Source organism: Mauremys mutica, chromosome 1 (genome assembly GCF_020497125.1).
Source record: "Mauremys mutica isolate MM-2020 ecotype Southern chromosome 1, ASM2049712v1, whole genome shotgun sequence".
Classification (NCBI taxonomy): Eukaryota; Metazoa; Chordata; order Testudines; family Geoemydidae; genus Mauremys; species Mauremys mutica.
This window is the reverse complement of record NC_059072.1, coordinates 277,642,352-277,667,862: the sequence shown is the minus strand read 5'-3', so window position 1 is coordinate 277,667,862 and position 25,511 is coordinate 277,642,352. Positions and strand designations below refer to the sequence as shown.

Sequence of the window (25,511 nt, the reverse complement as noted above, 5' to 3'; positions counted from 1 at the left end):
GGTTTTTGGGTTGCCCATTTCATGATGCAATCTACTTCTCTTGTGGAGTGTCATTGTTTGGTGAAGGCAGTTTTAAGTGGTGTTCAGGTATTTATCCTGGTCTTTCTCATCAGAGCATATTCTGTGGTATGAGTGCTTGGCTGTAGATAACAAATTTCTTTGTGTATTTGGGGTGATTGCTGGATCTATGAAGAAAGATGTGGTGAGCTGTGGGTTTTCTTTCATTAAGGTGTCCAAGGAGTTGATAGCATGGGAGTGTTCCAGAGAGAGTTTAATGGACAGGTTGTTGTTGTTGAAGTTGTGGTGATAATCTATGTGGGACTTTAAGCTGTCTGTCCAGAGGATGAAATCATCATCAGTGTACCTCAGGTATATCATTAGTTTCATGATGCATTTGTCTAGAAATTCTTCTTCACAGTGCCCATTAAAAGGTTGGCCTGTTACCGAGGGCTTTTCCCATATTTTGGACAAAGTGTTTGTTGTTGAATATAAAATTGTTATGCATGAGGATGAAATAAATAAATTTGGCAGGCAGCTATGCCATCATTGTGAGGGATGTGGGCATATAGGAGCCAAAGTGGTGAGGATGGTGTTCTGAGGGAGGTTGTTAATATTGTGGAACTTGTGGAAGTACTTTATGACCTGGAAGAAGCTGGCCCTTTATGCGGTGGGTGGTTTGAAGATGTTTTATATGAGTCCCAATATTCCTTCAGTAAGAGCGCTGTGGCCAGATATGAATGGTCTTCCTAGGTTCCCTTGTTTGTGTATCTTGTTTGTTTGTGTATCTCTTGTTTGTGTATCTTGGGGAAGGTCCCTGAGGTGGATTCTTGGGGGGATGAGTTTGTAGAGTTTCTCTAAGAGTTGTTGGGGAAGGATTTGATGATATCATTAAGTTCCTGAGTTAATTGTGGTGTGGATCTTCTTTTATTTTTTTATAGTAGATAGTGTTGGGGAGTTGTCAGTTGTTCTCATTTACATATTCATCATGGTTGAGGACTAAAATAATGCCCCCATTGTCTGCTACTTTGATCATTCTCTGGCTGTACTCCACTGCTACAATTATCAACCCTCCTGACAATACAACTTTCAAGATCCATGGATTCAACACGTCTATCACAACATGTGGTATATCTCATCCAGTGCACTAAATGCCCCAATATCAATTTTGTGGATGAAACCAAACTATCACTACGCTCTTAAACAAACTTTCACAAGAAAATATAAACCCTTTCACCTCTAGGTGTACACTTTTTACAAACAGATCGCTCTGGCCTATCAGTCCTCATCCTCAAAGGAAACCTCCACAACACTTTCAAAAGATGAGCCTGGGAGCTTAAATTTAGCATTCTACTAGACACTAAAGATCATGGCATGAACAGACACTGCATTTATGATGTGTTACAACAATCTGTAACCCACTAACACCCTATTTTTGTCCTTTGACCGCAGAGGTATTAACAGACCAATCTACTTTGAATGTTCACTTACAATATGTGGTAGTTACTTATGGTAAACAATCTGTTCTACCTTGCATTTTGCTGTGACCTGGCAGAACCATTCCCAGACCTGAGAAAGTACTCTGTGTGGCTCAAAAACTTCCCTCTATCAACAATAGAATTTGGGTCAATAAAACATATTACCTCACCCACCCTGCCTCCTAGCATTGGTGGTATTGTGGTTGGTAGGTGTCTCTGTCTGGAATCATGTAGAGTTATATTCTCTATAATCAACAAATTTTAATGTCCCAATGTTTTATGTACACATACCACAAATGAAACATACTGGGAACACTGATTACATATTTTTCCAGTAAGGAATGTTAAATATAGTTTTACACTTCTAAATAAAAGAGTGTAAGAATGGAGTTATGAGCTCTTTGGAACAGGGGCAATATCTGCTAGTTTTCTGTATCCATCCTCAAGCTTGGTACACTCCCTGTGTCTGATTTGTGTCCAGCAGAGGTGCACATTTTGCAGATCTTCCCCTTCACTATGATTCAATTCATTATGAGGGTCTGAACCCAGGATCATCACTACCAAAAGCACAAGCATCTACCAATTAAGGTAAAGAAATAACCCTATTAGCCAGAAGCAATATTAGGTAGATCTTCTGTGAAACAGCCACTAGAAGGGGACATAATATTCTTCGGGAAGCATATAACACACTGGCTATGAGATTCCCCTGATTGTGCGAATCTCCAGTTTACAGGAGTTAAAATTCCTACAGGGGGCACCATTTTTAGCAATATCTCCACTGCAGATCATCAGTGGAAATTGAACTCAGGATTTGCAACATCAGAAATACAGACCGCTACCACTTGACCTAAGGGAATTGCTTCCTAAGCAGTATTAGGCTTTTACCCTCTGTGGAACAGCTAATGGAAGGGGACATGACAGAAGCTGTGTTTTACCTTACAGTCATTTACTCTGAGCCCGAATCAGTTTTATGACGTTCTCTCCAAGCAGATCCTTTACCTCAATTTAAATTACATTAACTATTGTTTACTTTTTAAAAATAGAAAGACATCATGAAGCTTTTGATGAGGTTACATTAATAATATATGCCATGGAGTTTTGAAAACATTGCAGTGCAAAAGCATGTTTAATTTAACTGAATGCAAACACAATAAGAAGACACTGAAAGCAGAAATATGACAAGTAAAAAAACTTCCATAGAGGGAATATGAGAAAGGAAAGAAGAAATGACTCTAGAGTGAACAATCCAATTTGAAAGAGAGCAAGAAGTTTCATGAGAGTAGTGAAAAGCTAGATAGCAATGTGATATAATATTTAAAGTAGTTTAAAAATAGACGTCTTTCTATCTTTGTTATGCTTTATGTATTCCAAAACACTGTACGATTGTGGTGCTATAAACAGTAAATATTGATAATCATTTCTACTTCATGTGTAATGTTGAGAAGCTTTCTATTAAAATAGCATAGAGATTCTGTTTCTGAAGAAAAATCTATCACAATAAAGCATCTTTGGTGTATGTTTAAACTTTTCAAGCTATTTAGATTGACCATGTAAATAACCGAATACAAACTGCAAGAGCACTCGTAAAAATTTTCTTTGACATTTATAACCTATAGATTAAGTGAGTGAAATCCACATTATGGCATGGTTGAGCGAATCCTTCTGAAGAAAGATGCAGACTTTTGAAAGTCACTCAAAATGAGGATTAATGTACCATCCTCCATTTACTGTTCACTAAAGGTATAATAGGTCTGCAGTAGAGGGTTGGAATTTGCTGCGTTCATTTAATTGTTGAACCAGAACACTGCTATGTGTTTTACCATTTTTTAGACACCCTACTTGGTAGTTTACAAATTTTCATTCTCCTGGAGGAATGAACAAATGTTTATTTTACTGCAATAATTGTGGAAGTTCAAGTGAAACTAATTATACTTCTAATAATAATTTGAAGAGTTGAAGACATAAATTGTTTTCTAAGCTTCTTTCTGGCTAATGTTCTAATATTTACAAGGTTGAATTGAGTTTTTAATCTTAATGTCAAGCATGATACCTCATATGGGTTCCAGTCTGGGGTGGTAGGTGACAAGTAGGCATGTGAAGTTGGAGATTTTATTTCTGTATCAAAGCAGGTTCTTTCAGGGTTAATGTGAACACTCTGTTTACCTTGGTGCAGAATAACTTGCAAGACTGGTGCTTTAGAGGTGGGTCCTGTGATATAATCTTGTCCTCCATAGGAGGAAGGGATTACTCCAGGATATCACAGGGCAATTTTTGTTATTAGTAGAGCTGGTCGATTTTTTCCCCCATTTTGACAACAACAATTTCAATGGAAAAAAGAGGGAGAAAATGACAGCATCTCTCAATTCACTCCTCCCCTCTTTAAAAAACAAAAACAAAAACAAAACAAAAAACCAACAGCTGTAGTTATTAGCCTCACTGTTTCTCCAGATCTCTCCCTTTTAGCAAGGCCAGTGCAACAGGAGAGATTATAATTTACTTTTGGTTTGAGCTAGGGCAGAATTGGCCTCTACATCTGTGTTTGTATAGCACATAGCAATGTCACCTTTGGCTGACCATAGAGAAGCCAGGTCAAAAGTCTTAGCAAGACAGAGATCCTTCACACTCAACCATAGTAGATCTGCCCTTCTGTGGATTGGGCTTGAGTTTGGATTTATATATTTTTAAATATTTATTTTACTTTGCATTTCAAGTTCTAGAGAGGGATATCTGTATATGTTGGGAAAAGAAGCATTTTCCAAAATTGGTGGTGCTAATAGTGATATTAAGAAATCTTATATTCATTAGAGAGCCATGTGTCAATGCTGGGAATATTTAAAGCATCTGGTGTTTTACAGACACCTTAGGGCTGTGATTGTTCAAAAGTCATTTATGACCTGGATGTCAGTCCTATTTAGGGCTTCCGAACCTTTTTGGTCTGAGGCTACTTAAGTCCTCACTTGCCATTCCTGTAAGGGGCAGGGTGTAGTGCAAAAACAGAACGAAGAACAATTTCCTTCAAATAAACAATAGCTGTTCTTTTAAAAATAATAGAATTAATCAGCAGTCTTTTTAATATTTTAAATACTGATAATGACATAGCTGAAGTGATATGTGAATTTCTGGAGTCCTATATCACATGAAAATGGAGATGGTTAAAAAAATCAGTTATTTGATGTTTGAAGGCAGTTCTCCAAAAAAAAATCAGTTTGGGTCAAACTGGATCTGAAATCTTTTTGAATTTTTGCTGAATTTAAAATGTCCATTTCGTATCTGTTCTAAAGCAGTGATTTGAATCTTGATTTTCCATATCCCAGCTTGAGCACCCTAGTCACTTGGCTAACAGTTAGCTGGGAAGGGGCATGATAGCATCATTACCTCCTCCTCCTGTAGCCATTTTTGTGAATGACCAAAATTATTCATGTCAAATTCACAAATCGTTTCAGGTCAACCGAAACTGCACTTTTTGTGAAATAGACTATTCGTCACCAAAATGTCACCCAGCTCTATATGAAAGGCAAATTCTTAGAAAGTATGATAAAACAACAATGTATACTCAACTTTTGTCTATTGTACAATTCAAGTTGAATTACACTAGTAATAACCTCAATGCTATTTAATAGTTTTGATTAAAAAAGAAGAAAATATTTTCCAAGTTCTTCCATTTGAGCTGAAAAAAATGGTCTTTTGCACTGAGGACATTTTTAATTAAATAAAATGCTTGCCCTTGGTCTCTTTCCTCTCCTAATTACTTTGTCCTACAAAATCCCATGTTTAATGAACTGTAAAAACCTGATGGGAGACATAATTGCTAACAACTCTCTACGTGTTCATCATGGACTCAAACAAAAGGTAAAAGAGTAAAGGTCCACCCATCTCTCTTCTATTCTTTATGCTAAAATATTACAGCATTCTTAAATCTAGACAATTTTATTGACAATTATAATAAAACAATGGGTAAACAGGATTGATTGAATGCAAACAGCTTGCTTCACAAGAAGGCCAAATTATTACTATTATTTAGTAATAATGAACCAATGATTTTTTTAGTGAGATACTGTGCAAATAAGCACAGATATTGTGGAGTTATTCTTATGTTATATAATACTTGTGGAATTGTTTTATAGGGAATTATTCTTAATTGTTTAATACATTATTTGTTTAGCATTGATAATGTCTTTGGAGCTGCACAGTATAACAGATCCTGCCCTCTAAAGTTTAATTGAGCATGCGCTTATGTTATCTTTTAGCAGGTAAATCCAGACACATAGAATCATAGAAATTCAGCACTGGAAGGAACCTTGAGAGGTCATCTAATCCAGCCCCCTGCGCTGAGGCAGGACCATGTATACCTTTACCATACCTCTCCAGTATTTAAGTTGTTCTTTAAAACCTTCAATGACAGGGATCTCACTGTGACACTCTGTACCTGGGGGGGGAACACCTTGCATCCCCATGTTCATCCTTATAATATGATTGTGTAGTATCCAATGTAAAGTTTGTCATGTTGGGGATCTTTGGAAGGCTCATGATGCACTTAGCATTTTTGTTATAGTAATGTTATAGCAGGGGTCGGCAACCTCTGGCATGCGGCTCACCAGGGTAAGCACCCTGACGGGACGGGCGAGTTTGTTTACCTGCTGCATCAGCAGGTTTGGCGGACCATGGCTCCCACTGGATGTGGTTCAATGTCCCAGGCCAATGGGGGTGGCGGGAAGCGGCGCGGGCCGAGGGATGTGCTGACCACGGCTTCCCTCCCCCCCTATTGGCCTGGGATGGCGAACCGTGGCCAATGGGAGCTGCAATCGGCCGAACCTGCCAACGTAGCAGGTAAACTAACTGGCCCAGCCCGCCAGGGTGCTTACCCTGGCAAGCCAAGTGCCAGAGGTTGCTGACCCCTGTGTTATAGGTTGTAATTTCATGTATGTAGTTTTGAGGCTGAAAATGTGTTCTCGTGGCTTAAAACAAGCCCAGGCAAAACTCTCCAGGTACAGAGGGGCTGTTCACACCTCATCAGGGCATGTATGGGACAAACCCAGCCCAGCCTCACAGGAACAAAGGATACTAGCATAGGCAGCAACAAAGGATCTGTTGGCCTCTCCAGTGAGTCACCCTCCTTCCCTTGGATAGTTTGGGACTACGATGAGGTAATGCTCACCTGACCCTGAAGGGAGGGGGGCAAAGCCAAGGGGGAAGAAAGAACATGATAAAAGGGAGAGATGTTTGTCATACTCTTCATCTCTCTTCCACTTCCATCTACAGATATCACCAAGCGACTGAAGTGCTGATCAAAGGGGAGAGCCTGGCTGAAGGTGAGCAGCATTTGGTGAGCAGCATCTAAGTTTGTAAGGGCATTGAAAGTGTTATGATCAGCTTAGAATGTGTTTTGCTTTTATTTCACTTGACCAAATCTGACTTATTGTGCTTTGACCTATAATCACTTAAAATCTATCATTTGTAGTTAATAAATTTGTTTGTTTATTCTACCTGAAGCAGTGTGTTTGGTTTGAAGCATGTCAGAGACTCCCCTTGGGATAACAAGCCTGGTACATATCAATCTTTTTGTTAAATTGAAGAACTCATATAAGCTTGTAGCATACAGGGAATAACTGGACACTGCAAGATGGATGTTCCTAGGGTTGTGTCTGGGACTGGAGATATTGGTTAGTGTAATTCAGTTGCACAATCCAAGCAGTGGCTAACCAAAAGTGCCCACTCACGTATCTGGGAGCAGCTTACATGCTAGAGGCAGTGCATGAATAGCCTGGGAGTGGGGGTTCTCACAGCAGAGCAGGGTAAGGCTGGATCTCAAAGTCAAGGATTGAGTGACCTAGCAGATCACCGGTCCAGATAACACTAGGGGAACGTCACACCCACAGTCTCTTTTGGTAATCTATTATACTATTAATTATCTTTGGAGTTAGAAAGTCTTTCCTAAGATCTAACCTAAATGTCCCTTGCTGCAGAGCAGATTATGCCAATTACTTCCTGGCCTATCTTTAGTGGACAGAAACAGGTCCAGTATTATTGTACTAACAGAGCCTAAGCAGACTGTTAAATAAGCTAACACCTTGCATACTTACTATTGACTGTTTCCACCTGCAGTGCTGGTTTGGCCTTAAAATGATAATCTATTATGCCTCTCATCTGAGGGGCTCAAGAGGCCATTCTCAGTCTCAAAAATAGCATGTAGTCTACAAACCTCATAATTTCTTCTTTGAGGTGGTTTCTGCATATTCCCACTTCAGAACCGTCTGGAAAACACTGACTGCATAGGTTGCACAAGTGCTATCTCATGGTAATGAATAGTCAGGGCTGAGGATATAAAAGGGCCAAGTAGTCCTGATCACCTTAATAAACTACCAAAATTTGAACTTTTTTTCTACAAATCTTTGGCAGAGTTCAAAATCTGAACCAGCATGTGAAAACTGCTTCTCAGCCCAGCTCTAATTAGTGACATTTGTAAACATGTATGAACAATTGCATTTGAATGATGATTACAGTACTATGTTCGTAAAGCATGTAGTTAGAGGTAAGGGATTGTATGATTGAGAGAGAGAAGAAAACACATATTTTCTCTCTATTACATTCAGCTGTAAGTAAAGATGTGTACTAAAAGACGTAACACCAGAGGGAGAGAGGGGTGTGTCTTGCAAAAACAGTCATGTTGTGTTCTTTTATTATTAGAATTTGAACTCCATAACAATTACAGCAACTTTATGTTTGTCTGCACTGTAATCACAGGGTGTGAGTCTCCTAATAAAATCTCATTACATATACATATACTGTATAAATACTATAGATAGGAATTTCCAAAGGGATCTAAGTGAAAATGTGTTCCTAATTCACTTAGGGTACATCTACATTGTTTTAAAAATGCATGGCAGTGAGTCTCAGAGCCCAGGTCTACAATCTCAGCAATATCTGCTAAAAACAGATGTATTTATGTTCAGACAGTCTGGAGCGTGGCTCTGAAGCCCACCCTTCTTCCTCGGCTTCAGAACCTGAGCTCCAGCCCAAAAGATTATAACAGATTTCAAAAAAGAACCGGATAAGTTCCTAGAGGATAGATCCATCAATGACTGTTAGCCAGGATAGGCAGGGATGCAAAACCATTCTCTGAAGTGTCCCTAGTCTCTATTTGCCAGAAGCTTGGAATGGACAACAGGGAATGGATCACTTCATAGAATTAGAGAAGATTAGGGTTGGAAGAGACTTCAGGAAATCATTTAGTCCAACCCCCTGCTCAAAGCAGGATCAACACCAACTAAATCATCCCAACCAGGGCTTTGTCAAGCCAAGCCTTAAAAACCTCTAAGGATGGACATTCCACCACCTCCCTAGGTAACCCATTCCAGTGCTTTACCACCCTCCTAGTGAAATAGTTTTTCCTAAATCCAACCTAGACTTCCCCCAATGCAACTTGAGACCATTACTCCTCGTTTTGTCATCTGCCACCACTAAGAACAGCCTAGATCCATCCTCTTTGGAATCATGCTCACTTGATGATTCCCTCTTCTATTCATTCCTTCTGAAGCATCTGGCATTGGCCACTGTTGGAAGACAGGATACTAGGCTAGAGGGATTTTTGGTCTGACCCAGTATGGTTGTTCTTATCTTCTTAAGTTGTGTATATATGCTACCTGTCCATACTGGTGTGCAATATTCAGCTGGTAAAAATATGAAGTCAAGGTGGCTTCCCACAAGGTATGTCTGCTCCTCAACTGGTCCCAGCTAGTTTGCAGATTATAATGTTCCTAGCCTTTATTTCAACATTAGTCTTTGTCAGACGGAGACAATATTTTGGGAAATCTTTGCACCTAAATGTGATGTCACAGAAGGTGACATTCAGGCATTTCTTTGCATGGTGGTTGCTCAGGTGGAACATAGGGACAGCTGAATTTTGGAGGGTTTGGTCTGAATCACCTTAACCAATAGTACTCCTCCTATTTTTTTTTTCAGATGATCTTAGAGGATGCATTCTGCTTGGGTGAAAGTGCTTGCTTGGATGGTAAGCACAAGATCATCTGCATATTCAAATTTCTGTGACTAGTTTGATGGTATGTTGCGGACATAAATATTAAGAGTGATGGTGCAAAGATGGATACATATGGGAGCTTGTTGTTCAGTAAATGAGTTATGCTGGTCTGTTCCCTTTAGATGTACACAAAACTGATGGCTGGTGAGCATAACTGTCAGTAGGCACCATGTTGTTCTTCAATACATTTTCAACACTTTCAACTCTGGCCATTCTACCAGAATGTATTGTATGTCAAGGAAAGGTCCACAAAGGCAATTGTTGTTTTGAGTCCATGTTGATAGCTGGCTTTGATGTCGGTCATCAGTGTGATTACTTAATCACAGATGCTTTGTTCCAGTCTGAACCCGGATTGCTTTTTAGGGATGTAGTCCTCAAATATGGGTGTAAGCCTCTGGAGTAGCATCCTTTGCAAAAACTTGCACATTATGCATAGTAATGATATCAGCCATTAATTCTTTGGATCATCAGCTGATTTCCCTGGTTTCAGTATGGTGGTCACCTCTACTTGTTGCCATTCCTTGGGCATTTTGCCAGAGGTGTGCTTGTTGGTAAAGAAGCATGTCAGCCATAATGACGTAAGTTTTTCTGTAATTCTGGGAAGATGCTTTCTGGGCCCGTGTCCTTGCCAAGTTTGGTGAGTATTATGGCTTTATCTGCCTATTCTCTAATGAATGACTTTGACATATTTAGTGTTGTGGGGAGTAATATAGAGAATTATGAAGATATTTCTTTTCTTTTGGGATAGCAACCTGTTTGAGATTTGGAATTTAGGAGGATTTGGGCAGTGAAGAGGGAGGGATAGCTCAGTGGTTTGAGCATTGGCGTGCTAAACCCAGGGTTGTGAGTTCAATCTTTGAGGGACCATTTAGGGAACTGGGGTAAAAATCTGTCTGGGGATTAGCCCTGCTTTGAGCAGGGGGTTGGACTAGATGACCTCCTGAGGTCCTTTTCAATCCTGATATTCTATGACAAAGTCAGCTATGAAATCTAGCACTCTGCTTCTGGGGAGGATTAGCACTATAGAGATTACAGTGAAGCTCCAGGCTTTCCTACTTAAGTGGGTAAAATCTAGTCTCTGGGTAGCTTTTGCCAATCATTCTTGTCTAGCAGAGTTCAGTGATATCAGGAGTGTAGTTGCAACAGCAGGGTTACCTGTTGTCATCCTGTGCTCCTTTGAGCACCTCTCTGTCTACCAACCAGCAGGGAACATAGGTTTTCTTTTATCAGTGGGGATGTTCTTTTTCATGGCCAGTTTAAAGAAGTTGTAGTTGAGGACATTCATGGGTATTCAGCAAACCCCTTTTTGCATTGCTTCCATGTAGGTGTTCCAATTGGCCTTCCTTAAGTTCTACACCATGGTTTTGGTAGCAATGTAATTAGGGGTGCCTTGGAGACTAATATGTATGATGACAGGATGGTATTCCCTATCCTCAAAATCATTGAGGACAGTCCATTCCATCAGTAGGGGTAGTGTATTCTGGTCACAAGACAGAAGCATAAGGCTGGAAAATAATCTTTTCTACATCTCGTGGAATGGAAGGTTCAGCTGTACATAAATATATATTAATTGTCTTGTGACATTTCACATCAGCTGCCTGTTTCTTGGCTAGATCGTGCTGCAACATCCAAACTGACAGTTTCATCATAGATGAAACCTGGACCATTTACAATTATATTAGTTAATAAAAAATATTTGCTTGGCTCAAGGTATTTTGCAGCATCCATCTGGCCAACAAACAGATTAAAGTTCTGACTTCAAACTAATGTCCACTAGCTTTGATCCAAATGCAGCATTGCCCAGGATACAATCTGGACTGTTGAACAGCTGTGTCCCAATACTCCAGCCTGGGATTCCTTTTACCCTGCTTTGCTGTGGGAACAACCACTCTTGGTCCTTCTCATACACAGCCTCCCAGCATGCAAAATCACTCTCAGCTACACAGCATGAGTGCTATTAGCCAGGCACTCCTGAATTACACCACAAGAAAACAACAGCAAACACCCAGTCTCAGCATTGTCCCTCAGAAATATGGTTCTTGTACTGCCCAGCACTCGACTTGGCAATGCAAGCTCATAGAAAGTCTATTATTTCATCAAAGGACAGTGATATCCAGAGACCCTACTATCTCAAGCAGTGGTTCCCAAACACTTCAGACAGACAAATATAGATGATATCTTAGGCACAACCACTGGAAACTATATGGCTGTTCAGTAACTTTCTTCTGTCACTATAAGACACATATTGATTTGTCTTGCTTTTTGGGCCATGGTGTAGCAATTTCTTTTTCAAAAAACTAGTTTATCTAAGAACTGAAAATAGAAAGGACTGGTTTTTGTTTGTTTGTCTTATGTCCATCCCCATTTAGTGTCCAAAATAGTTTTTCATTGTGTAGATTGTAATGGTTATTTGAGACAAATTATTAGGTGTGGAGTGGTCTGGCATCAGCTCTTAGAATATGCTGTTCTAGCACTAAGGCCTACACTATAAATCTAATCTGAATGTTTGAATTTATCTGTTTTAGTGAGAGAAATGAGCTACGCTCCCTGCGGGGGGATATGAAGTAGCAAGATAACAAATCTGGAGTTCCGGGACTCTGGGATGCTGTGAGAAGTTATGGTTTTCTTCAGAAAACTAAACATTTGAAACTAGGGATCACAAATGATATCCTGGTAGAGCTCTGAAAACTCCACAGGGAGATTCTCAAAACTTGGAAATCTTTCCGGTGTTTAGAACACACATAGCTGCAAATGTCACTTCCATCCACAGAACTGGAGGTTGCTGGAAACAATTTTACCAACTGGCCAGAATTTCTGAGATTTTGAAAATTTTCTCTGTTCCAGATCAGGATGAAAAATAAAAATCTGATTTTTCCACAAACCAAACACTTTTGATTTGTGTAAATTGAAACATTTTGTTTGTTTCTTTTTTTAATCTTTTTAGTAGAAAATAAATTTTGAGACAAAAGTTCAATTTTTTTTCAAATTGGGAAACTTGGCAAAATATGACTCTGTCCTGCAAACAGTTTTGGTTTTAATTAATTTCTTTTCTTGAGGATTTTTTTTGCACCTCTCCCTCTCAGCCCTCTTCCCCCCCCAAAAAAAAAGTTTTGCCAAAAAAAAAAAAAAAGAGAGAAAGAAAAATCCCAACCAGCTCGACAAAGAACTTCTTCTAATATAATTCTGGTGGTCAAAGGAAGTTTATTTAATTTAGAGATAAATAATTTAAAAATAATCATGTGGGTCCTTGTAATTCACAGTAACCTTTCCTAAAATGTTTTTAGTGCTGGCTGTTACCCGAAATTAGGCCAGCTACTAAGCTTAGGGAGGACTAATGATGCACCAGAGTTTGGCAGAGAGCAGCACATTTATTATCCTGATAGCTAAGCTCAAAAGGAAAAGAGGGGGTGACACTTACACTCGCATACTCACGGTCCCAGGACTGGCACAGCCCTGGAGATGTCAGGATCCTTCAAGGTAAGCATCCCACAGTGCAGCGATGGACGGTGTGATGAAGGTAAGTCTTCCTGAGGTACGATGGAATGCCACTTGGTGAACCACTGGCTAGGCGGTCCGGGCGAAGGGCCTTTATGGGAGGTAGAGTCTTGTGAGTGCACTCCTGAGCACATGGCCCTTTCCCCTTTTAAGGACCTGCTACTCATGGCCTGCGACTAAAGATGACTTGGGAGCATCTAGTTGGTCATACTCCACCTCGGACAGTGTCCTTGCAGTATCCATGCATTCAGCGTGTGATCGCTGCCGAATCAGAGTGTAATACACCTTGTCTGCCTGGGAGCTCTTCTGATCTTCCAGTTGCTCAAGCAGCCCATTCATCCCACAAGCATTCCAGGAGAGAGTGGGGGGGGAGCCACTTCAAAGGTATTCAAAGAAGGAGAGGAGACAAAAGGTGTAACAGATCTTTTGAGCATACAGGTTATACATAGCATACAGATCATTGCTGCTCCTACAACGCTGGCTGGGTAGATAATTAGTTGCAGTTGTAATTCAATAATTTAATCTACACTTTGGCTACATCTCTGTCTGTCTGTGTTCTCAACACGTTTGCATTAGACAAATAAAGCTACTTAGTTAACATTGTACATAACAACACTGGACAATACCATCTTCTTTAATGTTCTCTGTTGTTAGTTCCAGGGGTTGGACTGGTTCTCTTCTGTCTGCCTCCTTAAAATCAACAGATGGGGAGCATGATAAAGATTTTTGCTTGACTGACTCTTCAGATTTCATAAAATAAAGCTTGACAGGTTTATTTAATTCTATGATATACCTCAGTGTGATACCTGGGTGTTCTGTGAAAAAAAAATGTCTTTAGAGGACATTTAGACTGTACCACTCCTTGGTTCAGTTCTCTCTTACATGTATACTTACTGGAAAGATTTTTTCTTCTTTTCTTACATTATCACAGAGAATGTCAACAGGACATTCTCCTGTCAGAGAAAGATTGTGCAGAATTTGGGCATTGAATTGGATCTGAATGGTGCCCAGGCTCATCCTGGTCTCCTCTGTAGGGAGCTGCATAATAATGGCCTCTATGATTAAAATCCTGGCATGTCTCACTCTAGCCTTTGGTAAACTATGATGTCCTTGAAGCATGTATCCTTTTATTGATAGGTGATCCTTAAGGGCTTGTTTTCACAGTGCATTTCTTTGCACTAGAGGACTGTAAATTCCAGTGCATATTAGTATGTTGCACACAAACTGTCCCATGTGGACCCTGCTCACGCACATTAAACGTTCCCTAGGGTGCACTAATGTAGTCCAGTTTCAAACAGTGCTACCTTAATGTGCACTAGGGAACTTTTAGTATGCACTGGCAGGGTCACTTACAGCCTTCTAGTGTGGACTAATGCACTGTGTAGACAAGCCCTAGGACACCCAGATCCTATTGCATTAAGGGCTCTAAAACTGAGGCCCAAGACTTTGAATTGAATCCAGGATCAAATAGGGAATGGGTGGAACATACAAAGTACTGGTGTTGTGTGCTCTTCTCTGTCTTAATTGCCTAAACTGTGTATTGTTGTTTGTTGAAGCTTTATGTGGCCCAGTGAGAATGCACTGCTGTAGTCCAGGGGTAGGCAACCTAAGGCATGGGTGCCGAAGGCTTCACACGAGCTGATTTTCAGTGGCACTCACACTGCCCAGGTCCTGACCACCAGTCCAGGGGGCTCTGCATTTTAATTTAATTTTAAATGAAGCTTCTTAAACATTTTAAAAACATGATTTACTTTACATACAACAATAGTTTAATTATATATTATCGACTTATAGAAAGAGACCTTCTAAAAACGCTAAAATGTATTATTGACACGCGGAACCTTAAATTAGAGTGAATAAATGAAAACTCGGCACACTACTTCTGAAAGGTTGCTGACCCCTGCTGTAGTCTCTCCTGGATCAAGGAATGCATGGGCCATTGTGGATAAGTCCTCATTGTAGATAAATTAGTGCTATCTCCTTGTCATCTTAAGATGAAAGAAGAGGTTTCTATTTACCATTACAATCTGTACTTTGAGGAATAGTAGTTAATCCATTGAGACTTAAATCCACACTGTTCTTGATGAATGAAGGGTAGACACCATAAATGCAGGCTGAGGTCAATGTTTTAGCCAGTGCCTTGAAGTGTTTTCCCACTTCCTTCATACATCACCAATATCTTTGCTGGACTGAGTTTGAATCTTGCCTTTCACCATTTGCTGATTTAATATGGGGACTGATTTGAATCTGGCATTTTGATTCAGACCATCTTTAATATTATTGCAGCCTTGAATGTGAAATGTGTCGGAAATATCACTGAATAATATTGAAGATGGAAATGTGATAGAAGTGTATGTATCAATTATTCGTTAATATTCAGATTTAAAAAAAATATCAGTTTTTTAAATTATGACATTCTAGACCCTGGACATTCACATTCCTAAATTAATTGGGGAGTTAAAAAAAAAGCAAGCAAGCAGCTTTGTGGTAATTTGTGGCAATTAAATTCATTTTAAACTACAATAAATTGCCAGATTATATTATTTTAAGCATCTAAATTTAAATAGATTAAGTGTAGCACACAACAATCCCATCAAATCTTAAATTTAAAGGATTATGTTTTAAAACAGAAAAATATACCATATAAACTATGTAGTTATTTCCCCCCCAAAATATCACTAGATGGTGCTCTGGGTTAAATATCCTAGCAGATTTTCAGCAAACACTTTGTTTCTGTACATTTTTAGATTCATTTTAATATCTTAGTTCATTCTATCTGTTGCTATAAAATGAGGTGCAGAAACTGTATTATTTTTACTACTTTTATATGTACTGTTTTTGAATAGACAATTGTCATAAAGGATGAGAGGATTAAATAGAGAAATCACAGATGCTGTCATCCTATCATGGCTGTTGCTACTACTTAATGGTGCATGCCAATGTATCAGATTTGTCATCATTTGTATTTTGATTTAACTGAGCTATAATACTCCTGCTTTTGACTTATTAATAATTCCTACAGTCCTTAAAATTAGTTTTTCAAGATGTGTTGAAATTATTGATTTATCCTAATTATGCATTAAAGATGATCTGATGGAGGATAAATAAAATACTGATACAATTTCAAATTAAATTTCCCATGTACTACCTGGCATATAAAATACTGCACATGGTATTTCTTCAGCAAAAGGCAGTATAAGTCATATATAAGACTTTTAACATTCATAGACCCAAAAGTAGTCATCACAAATCTGCTGAAAGAATATGTCCCTGAAATTTTTATGGAAAGACAGACACCCATATTATAGCAATATTTTCCCACAAATTAAGAAAGCCTCACATTTTATTAATTGTATAGTGGATTTTTTAGTTTTCTGAGGAACCTGTAGAGGCTCAGGCCTGGTCTACACTAGAGAGTTAGGTCAACATAAGCTTACATTGACCTAAATCTCTAAGCGTCTATACTAAAATGTAGCTTCCACCAATGTAACTTGCCCACTGCACCAACTTAATAACCACCTCTGGAAGAAGTGTTCCCCTTAAGTCGATGGAGTTAGGTTGACTCAGGGTCAGTGTACACACTGTGTTGCCTACATCAACTGTTGCTGCCTTTCAGAAACCATCCAACAATGCCCCGAATGGCAGTTAAACCCGTGCAGGCACTCCCGGTGAGGCTGAGCACCATCAAAACAAGGAGCATAGTGTGCACATGTAAAACCGATTTTACAATTACTGGGGTGGCTGTACATCGACATAATTTAGATCAACTTAATTGTTCAGTGTAGACTTGCTGTCAGATTTGACATGGAAAGAAAACTCTTAAGTGTTATCTCTGTTATCATTGTGCATCATCTGTGTATTTTTATCTGAATTGTGATATAGCTGTTAATATGAAAGTCTATTAAAATGCTCCATTATTGGTAAATTTCAGAAACTGTAGAAACAATACAAGGCACAGTAGCATAACTAAGGACACTTAAGTTACCATACAAACCAAGGCCAGCACAACAAGGTCTGTTGCTTTAGGGACACGAGCATGTGTCCACATATGTCGGATCATAGCCCTCCACATTATCCAAATATTTCATTGCTCCTGATATTTGTCTTCTCAATGCAGTCACCTATTCTGCCTGTAAAGTTCAAGCTGACACTGGCAGAAACCTACAATATATATAACTTCAAGAAATGAACACACTTTTATTTCATAGAATCATAGAATCTCAGGGTTGGAAGGGACCTCAGGAGGTCATCTAGTCCAACCCCCTGCTCAAAGCAGGACCAAACCCAACTAAATCATCCCAGCCAGGGCTTTGTCAAGCCTGACCTTAAAAACCTCTAAGGAAGGAGATTCCACTACCTCCCTAGGTACCCCATTCCAGTTCTTCACCACCCTACTAGTGAAAAAGTTTTTCCTAATATCCAGCCTAAACCTCCCTAAACCTCCCTTTCCTAATATCCAGCCTAAACCTCCCCCTCTGCAACTTGAGACCATTACTCCTGGTTCTGTCATCTTCTACCACTGAGAACAGTCTAGATCCATCCTCTTTGGAACCCTCTTTCAGGTAGTTGAAAGCAGCTATCAAATCCCCCCTCATTCTCCTCTTCTGCAGACTAAACAATCCCAGTTCCCTCAGCCTCTCCTCATAAGTCATGTGCTCCAGCCCCCTAATCATTTTTGTTGCCCTCCGCTGGACTCTCTCCAATTTATCCACATCCTTCTTGTAGTGTGGGGCCCAAAACTGGACACAGTACTCCAAATGGAATCATATTGCTTGTAAAATGTGATTTCTTTATTACAAAGACTAAATCGCTCTGTCTCACCTTCTTCTTCCAATAGCCTGTGTGGCATCTTGGCCTATTAGGTCACACTAAGACACTGCTCAGACTGGGCAAAGTTGGAGGCTTTTGCATAAAGTAGAAAGACTTAATCTTTAATACAAATGTTTATGGTCACTGCAGTCTACAGACTACTGGAGCCACTGTCCACAGATGGCGCCTTACGCTTTTCGGACATGTTGCTAGAATGCCACCAGGAATTCCAGTGAAGGTGGTTCTCCGGGTGACTTGTAACATCCAGGATAAAATTATACCAACTGAGGGGTGGAGGTGGCCCAGAGGCAGACCCCCTATTACAGCATTTCTCAAACTGGGGTTTGCGAACCCCTGGGGGTCCATGAGAGTATTCCAGGGGGTCTGTGAGTTATATCTGGAGCTGTTGGCCCCGCTGATCAGCACCTCCTTCTTCCTGGCAGTGCCTCCTGGATGTCGCAGAACAACTCCTCCCACTCCCGCGCAGTGTCTCCTGCACTCTGTGGAACAGGTGTTCAGCGGCATGCAGGAGGCACTGGGCAGAAGGAGGAGGAGCGGAGGCAGGGCATGCTTGGGGAAGTGGACAGAAAGAGCCGGCGAAGAGGAGAGGCAAGGGTGGGATAGGAAGAGGTGGGGCAGGGGGCAGGGGAATAGCCACGGGTGGGCCTGGGTGGGCTGTGGCCAACCCACTTAGCATCCAGACCCATCCCCAACCCTGGCTCTGTTCTGGCCCCAGTGATCGATGTGCCTGCCTGGTGCTCCTTCTGGGGCCAGATGCGTGGAACAGGGCAGATCCCTGTGACCCACTGGAGCACCAGGAAAGTGGCCGGAGTAGGGCAAGCCCCCCTTCCTGACCTCATTCCTATAATGGAGCATTGAGAGGCAGGAGGAGCGGGGTAAGCCCTCATGCCCTGACCCCGCTCCCAGGATGGATTGCCAATGAGGCAGGTGGAGTGGAGCAAGCCCCCGTGCTCCCACCCTGCTCCCCAGGAGAAGCGCCAGGCAGGCAGAGCGGATGAAGGTATGGGAGTGCTCATTTTTCAGGGGCCCCACCACTGGGAGTAGGGCGAGTGAGTGGATGACTATCGGTGGTAGAAGAGATCTTCAAAAAAGGTAGGCCCACTGCCTGGGGGAGCTGGGCCCAGCATGGGACAGTGGGACCTGGAAGGGAGCTGGGAGCCATGCACACTGGAGAGCAGTGTCTCCTCACAGAGCTGGGTGTGTGCTCAGGGCCCTGGGGTGCCTCTGGCCGAAGGGTGCATCCATCACCCCCCACAAGGCCAGGTGCAGAGTGTGGGGGGAGGTGGGCCCCCCATTCGTCCTTCCCTCCCAGCCCCCCTGTAATTGCCCACCTACCCAAATTTGTGGCCCACCCAAATTTCCTATGCAGCTATGCCACTGGGGTTGGGACTTGGGGAATGGGTGGATTTGGTGCTGGGCCTCGGGCTGAGCAGGGGCTTGGGGGTCCACAAAATTTTTTAAATCAAAATGAGGATCCTTGGCTTGCTAAAGTTTGAGAACCACTACTCTATTACATGGGTTCATCAAGTCTGTTCCTATGTTGGACTCCCAGACCTTCAAGCCCTTGAGGCTGTGCAGGAATGGTCCAAATGGCGAACGATTGCTACGGCCAACTGTTTGGCTAAGCATTGAGGAAAACCAGGTATATTCAAAAAATAATAATATAAAAAGCTACCAAAAGAAGACACTTCTACATATTTCTCCCTCTGGGGAGAGGATGAGAAAGCCAACAACAGGTGATGGAAGTTACTCACATCACTTAATTGCATTCAGATACAATGGTGAAGAGCACATTGTAAAAACCTATATGGAATAGAAATATTTGCAGTAAACAGAACTATCCTTTCATATTTTTTTTTATTTTATTATTTTAATTCCATGGTCTGAATCAAAGCCAGAAAGAAACTCATTTGTGCAAAACAAATCTAGATAAATGGAAGCTGAAACTGATGGAGAACCTGGATGGGAAAGACACTAAAAGTTCCTAGGAGTTAAGGAGAGCTGATTAGAAATTGAAGAATGCTTTAGAAAACCTTTTGGATAACAAAGAAAATGAAGCAAAGGAGTACCTGAGATTTCTGCTCTTTCATCCTCTGGAAATTCACTAAGAATCAACACAATATTCCCCTCTCCCCATATAGCTCACCTCAAATGGAAAATGCTGGATGCTAGGGCCAAATTCTATCAATACTTATGTGAACGTTTACTCTCTCTCAAGAAAGGCAATATAATGCACAAATCAGCCTTTGTTGCTTCCATTTGTAGATGTATTTTGTCATGTTTGCTTAAAATGAGTCTCTAGGTCAGGGGTTGGCAACCTTTGGCACACGGCTCGCCAGGGTAAGCACACTGGCGGGCTGGGCCAGTTTATTTACCTGCCGCGTCGGCAGGTTCGGTGGACTGCGGCTCCCACTGACTGCGGTTCCCCGTCCCAGGCCAATGGGGGTGGTGGGAAGCCACAGCCAGCACATCCCTCGCCCGTGGCGCTTCCCGCCTCCCCCATTGGCCTGGGACAGCAAACCGCGGCCAGTGGGAGCCACGGTCTGCTGAACCTGCCAACATGGCAGGTAAACAAACTGGCCCGGCCCACCAGGGTGCTTACCCTGGCGAGCCGCATGCCAGAGGTTGCCAACCTCTGCTCTAGGTGCATGTAGCAGAAAGGCATGATGGTGGGATTGCATGATAGACAGAAAGGGAATATTTCACTGATCCCTATCCATTTGTTTTGGGAAACAATGCAAATACACTGTCAACTTCACTTGGAATAAGTCAGCCAGATTACAGTACAAAGGTACATGGCACAATTTGTAGGCTTGCATGTGAATTTGCCTGGTGCTATTCTGGAGATGAATTGTGATTCAGCTTGTGCTATACACATTAAGACCAATTGGGCCTTCATGTGATTAAGCAAAGTGAATTGCAGCTCCCTGATCCTGTTCTGCCTGGCTGGGGTGTAAGTTAGAACTAATGAGGAATAGCTTTGATTTATACCACTGTACTGTGTCACTAAAGGAACTTAAGTCAATGGAGAATCAGCATAGCAGAGCGCAGCTATATCACCACCATTCCTGTCCCCACGCAACCCTCAACCTACTCCTGTCATGCCTTCTGCACCAGAGAGGGGCAGGGCACTATGCACAGGATTAAGTAAGATTGGACATAGTGGACCACAGAATCCAGTGCTGTGTTTTCTGAGCAGTACATGTAATTTGCACATGTCCAAGTCACAAACAAAGTTTCATTATGCCACTCCCAGTACAGTGCAGTAGAAACATCCAAATAGGCAATACCTGTCTCTTTGGACCACTGCCCTGTGTCTGAACACCATTATCCCAAGGATTTTCTGCCAAATCCCATCCTTGCCTTTATGGGAGGTGGGCTGTAGTTAAATGCTTGATGACTGCATAGCACAACATGCATGGAACTAAATGAAACACAGATTGAACACAAGCTGTGTGTTCCACAATATAATTAGGTGTGGTTTGCTTTCTCTAACCACAAAGCCAGATCCATGGGGAGCTGCATTAGTGTAGGCTGAGGGCTGGGTTTCCAAATGACTTGGTACAAATACAGGGGCACAGAAAGAAAGTTTTTAATCTTCAACATATTTTCAGAGGATTTGGGAGATCTTCAAAAAGAATAAGGACTTTGATAGAAAATATATTGTGTAGGGTATTGGGGAAAAAAATGGTAGTATACATAAAAACAGCTTTAGTTAATCTAAGGTCGTGACAGGTTGTTTGTCTTTGGCATTTTGGCTGCGTTTCACTGCAGGTGATTCTGGTGGGAAAGGTTTCCACCTGGGACACAGCCATGGGAGGTGGCCGAATGTCTAAGACAGGGGTCGGCAACCTCTGGCACATGGCTCGCCAGGGTAAGCACCCTGGCGGGCTTGGCCAGTTTGTTTACCTGCCGTGTTGGCAGATTCGGCCGATCGTGGCTCCCACTGGCTGTGGTTCGCAATCCCAGGCCAATGGGGGTGTCGGGAAGCTGCGGCCAACACATCCCTCGCCCGTGGCGCTTCCCGCCACCCCCATTGGCCTGGGACAGTGAACCATGGCCAGTGGGAGCCACGGTCCGCCGAACCTGCCGATGCAACAGGTAAACAAACTGGCCCGGCCCACCAGGGTGCTTACCCTGGTGAGCTGCGTGCCAGAGGTTGCCGACCCCTGGTCTAAGAGAACATTGTGAGCATTGGTCCCGCCTGATAAGAAAATGGGAACCCTGAAAGAGTAGTCTTGGGGCAATTTAACAAAATCCTCCCCTTCAGAAAGTGAGAGTGGGTGAAGCAACTCTGTTCCAAAGACTTCTACAATACAGTAGCATTATGTCAGAGTTATCTACACACCACTGTTCCCTTAGCAGACTCCATAGGGTGGCCCAACCTCACCCCAGTTGATGAATGCCACAGATGGGAAAAGGAATGAAGGTGGCATGAGAGGTCCCTGACAACTTGATCTTGGCCAGGCCAAAGCTGCAGATCAGTGGTGGTATTTGGGGGCGAGGACCCAGGTTGAAGAAGTGCCTTAGGAGGAGCCTCTTCCTGAAAGTGACAGTGATTGTGGGAGACCAAGCAAGAATCCCTTCATCAGAGCCACTGAGAGCGGGTTCGGGCCCCAGTGAAAAAACTTTTTCAAGCCCCCCAGCAAGGGCAGACTGGCTAAATAGGGCTAACGAAGCCAGGGAAGCTGGGCCCTGGGCCCCCTTCTGGACAGCCAGGCCCCGGTAATTTATACCAGCTTCCCCCCACCCCCCCGTCCCCCGTCGTCCCTGCCCTCGGTGACAAGGATTTGCTTCATATGCGGGCAACCAAGCCACTTACACTGAGACTGTACATACATGGACTATAACTATGGACAAAATTAGAGGTTCGCTTCCTCAGATGCCTTGAAAAATATTGGAGATTAAAGCTGCTTAAGGTCTAAAATCCTGTGCACTATAATATTAGAAACACCAGATTTATAGCACTGGAAAATTAGAATCCTCGTTTCCAACTGGGTAAAAAAATGTCATTCTAGCCCTGCTGTGTCATTAGATACTCTACATTAAATTCACAACATTATTATGTAAAGAAAAGCTATCACACTTCATTTCTAAATGTTTCTAGACTGTGCAATTTATCATTTTCCTCTCCCTTGAAGACCTGCAGGTTCCTGGTAATGTACAAATGCCTTTCGTTACAGGTGGATGTATATGAAAATGCTAACAACAACAAAAAAGATTTATGTGCATTGCATAAACAAAATGCATGATGGTGTGGGGTAAAAATGATGGTCACTCATCTGGATGCCTTCAATGGATGTTCCTCAACTTTTTAGGCCACTTATAGCCAGATTCAAAGGGTGTTGCAATGTCTAATTTTAAGTGCCTTAAAAATCACTTGGATCCAGAAAAGCCTGAGTTAGGCACCTAGGTTCCCTGTACAATGAATGGGGAGAGATAAGCACCTAAAACTGGTATCCACAAAAGGCAGCACGCTGAGTGGGGAGCTGCCTGTGCTGACCAGTGAGAGATGCTAATGACAGGGGTGTGTCTGAAGTCCCACCTATCTCAGAGAGTTAGACACGTAGGTCTGGGTTGTTGGGAGGTTCCTATCCCCCCTTGTGATCCACAACTGGGAACGCTCTCCTGGAATCAGATTCCTATGTCATTTTTTACAAGGACCAGTGGAGGATGCGGTGTTGCTGGTGCTGCCCATCTTATATATTTTAGCCTAGTGATTAGATCACTCATTTGGGTTGTGGGAGACTCAGGTCCAATTGTGTCTTCTGCTTGATTGGCGGGGGGTGGGGGAAGGATTTTAACAGGGGTTTTCTACCTCTCAGCACTAATCATTGGGCTATAGAATAATCTGATACAACTCTTACTCAGTCTCTCCTGTTGAAGCTGTTCCACTTTGGACAAATAACTACAGAGCCATTGGAGCAGCGGGACTGGACCCTGAGTGTCCCATGAGTGCCCTAACCCAAGGCTGTAGGGTCACTGTCAGTCTCTCTATGCCCCAAGAAGTAGGGTTTTGTGAATGCCAGTGCACCTAGATGTTGGATGTAGACACCTAAAATGTCAGTTAGGCACTTACGTTTCTTGTGAATCTGGCCTTTGGATAAATGTCTAAATATATTTTTAGGAGCCTAACCCAAAACACCTATTTTTGAAAATCTTCACCTACATGTTTATAGCATTGGTTGCAGTGATTCTGAGAAATTAGCACCATGTATCTTATTTCAATGGAATTTTTGTCAATCACTATCTGCTAAATCACTTGTTATTAAACTTAGGGAAGTATCCTATTGGTATTTGTCTGACCCAGAAGACAATGTCTGATTTATCACATTAATTAACTGAATGCAGGTAGGAATCACAGTTTACTTGTTACTAGGTTACCATTTTTTTCTGTGGGCTAAGAAATTCAGTACTTTACTTCCAAAGAAAGCTCTGTTTTGAATTGAAATATATGATACTTCGAATTAGTTTTTAATCTAAATGATACATTTAATACTGATAGGTAAGAGAACTATTTTCCATAATCCTTAATCCTGTAATCCTCCCTCCAGCATAAAAAGGGTCAGGAACTACATGCACTGTAATACAAGAAATAATTGATTTGTACAATGTAAGCTCATGAAATTCACTCTCTCCCTGAATGTTGGGGAAGATATACACAGCTTCCCTCCCACCATTCCCGCAGTATGGGTTCCGCAAACTGGCTTTAGAGAAAACAAAAACAAGTTTATTAACTACAAAAGATGGACTATAAGGGATAGCAAACAGATTAAAGCAGATTACTGAGCAAATAAAATAGACAGGCAAAGTAAGATTAATAGAGTAAAGAACCTAGTTACAAGTAGTAATTCCTCACCCTACATGTTGTTTTAGGCAGATTGCAGAGTTTTTTGAAGGCAAGCTGCTCTTGCTTGCAGTTTAAAATCGCAGGTATTTCTTTCACAGGCCAGACACTTTTCCAGCCTGGGCTCAGTCCTTCTCTCCCCTTTCTCTTTGTTTCTTAGATGGTTCCAGCAGTCATTCTGGATGGGGATTCAGTGAAGAATGAATCCTGATTATATGTATCTCCTGCCTTAAATAGGTTTTACATATAGTGGGAATCCTTTGTTTTCCAGCATGGTTCCCCTCCTCCCCAGTGGAAAAATACTGGTATTCTATGATGGAATACAGTACCAGGTGACTTAATCACATGATCCTGGAGTGTCAAAGCAGCCATGAGCCAGAAGTTGTTTGTAGACTCCCAGGAAGGTGGGAGATTAGCATCTTCAAAGACCTATTGTTCTCCCTAATGGTCCACTGACTTGTCCCCAGCTAACCACCTAGACTGATTTCATTTTGTCTAGTGGGCATTCCCCAGATGCAAACACTATTGTGATGCAGATTCATAGTCAATATTCCTAACTCTAGATACAAAAATGATACATGCATACAATTAGGATAATCATATTCAATAAATCATAACCTTTCCAGTGATACCTCATATGACCCATCTTGCATAAAATGAATCTTAAATATATTATAATCATATTATAACAATATTTCTATGAAGAATATGTCACATTCCCCCCCCCTTAGATTATTGCCAGAGGGTTAGTCACTGACTAATATGAAGGCAGTGTGCCTAAAATTCTTGGTTATCTAACTTCTCAGTGTTACCCCAAATTGTATTTTTA

General features: G+C 41.7%; 1 long non-coding RNA gene across 1 annotated transcript in view; it reads left to right on the top strand.

Annotated features, from left to right (window-relative positions):
• The window catches only part of LOC123347173, a 44,408-nt gene extending 37,583 nt beyond the window's left edge, over nt 1–6,825 (top strand). The window contains exon 4 of the long non-coding RNA XR_006573066.1: nt 6,735–6,825. This is a non-coding gene — a long non-coding RNA (uncharacterized LOC123347173). The remainder of the gene's footprint in view (nt 1–6,734) is intronic.
• Nucleotides 6,826–25,511: the final 18,686 nt, after the last annotated feature.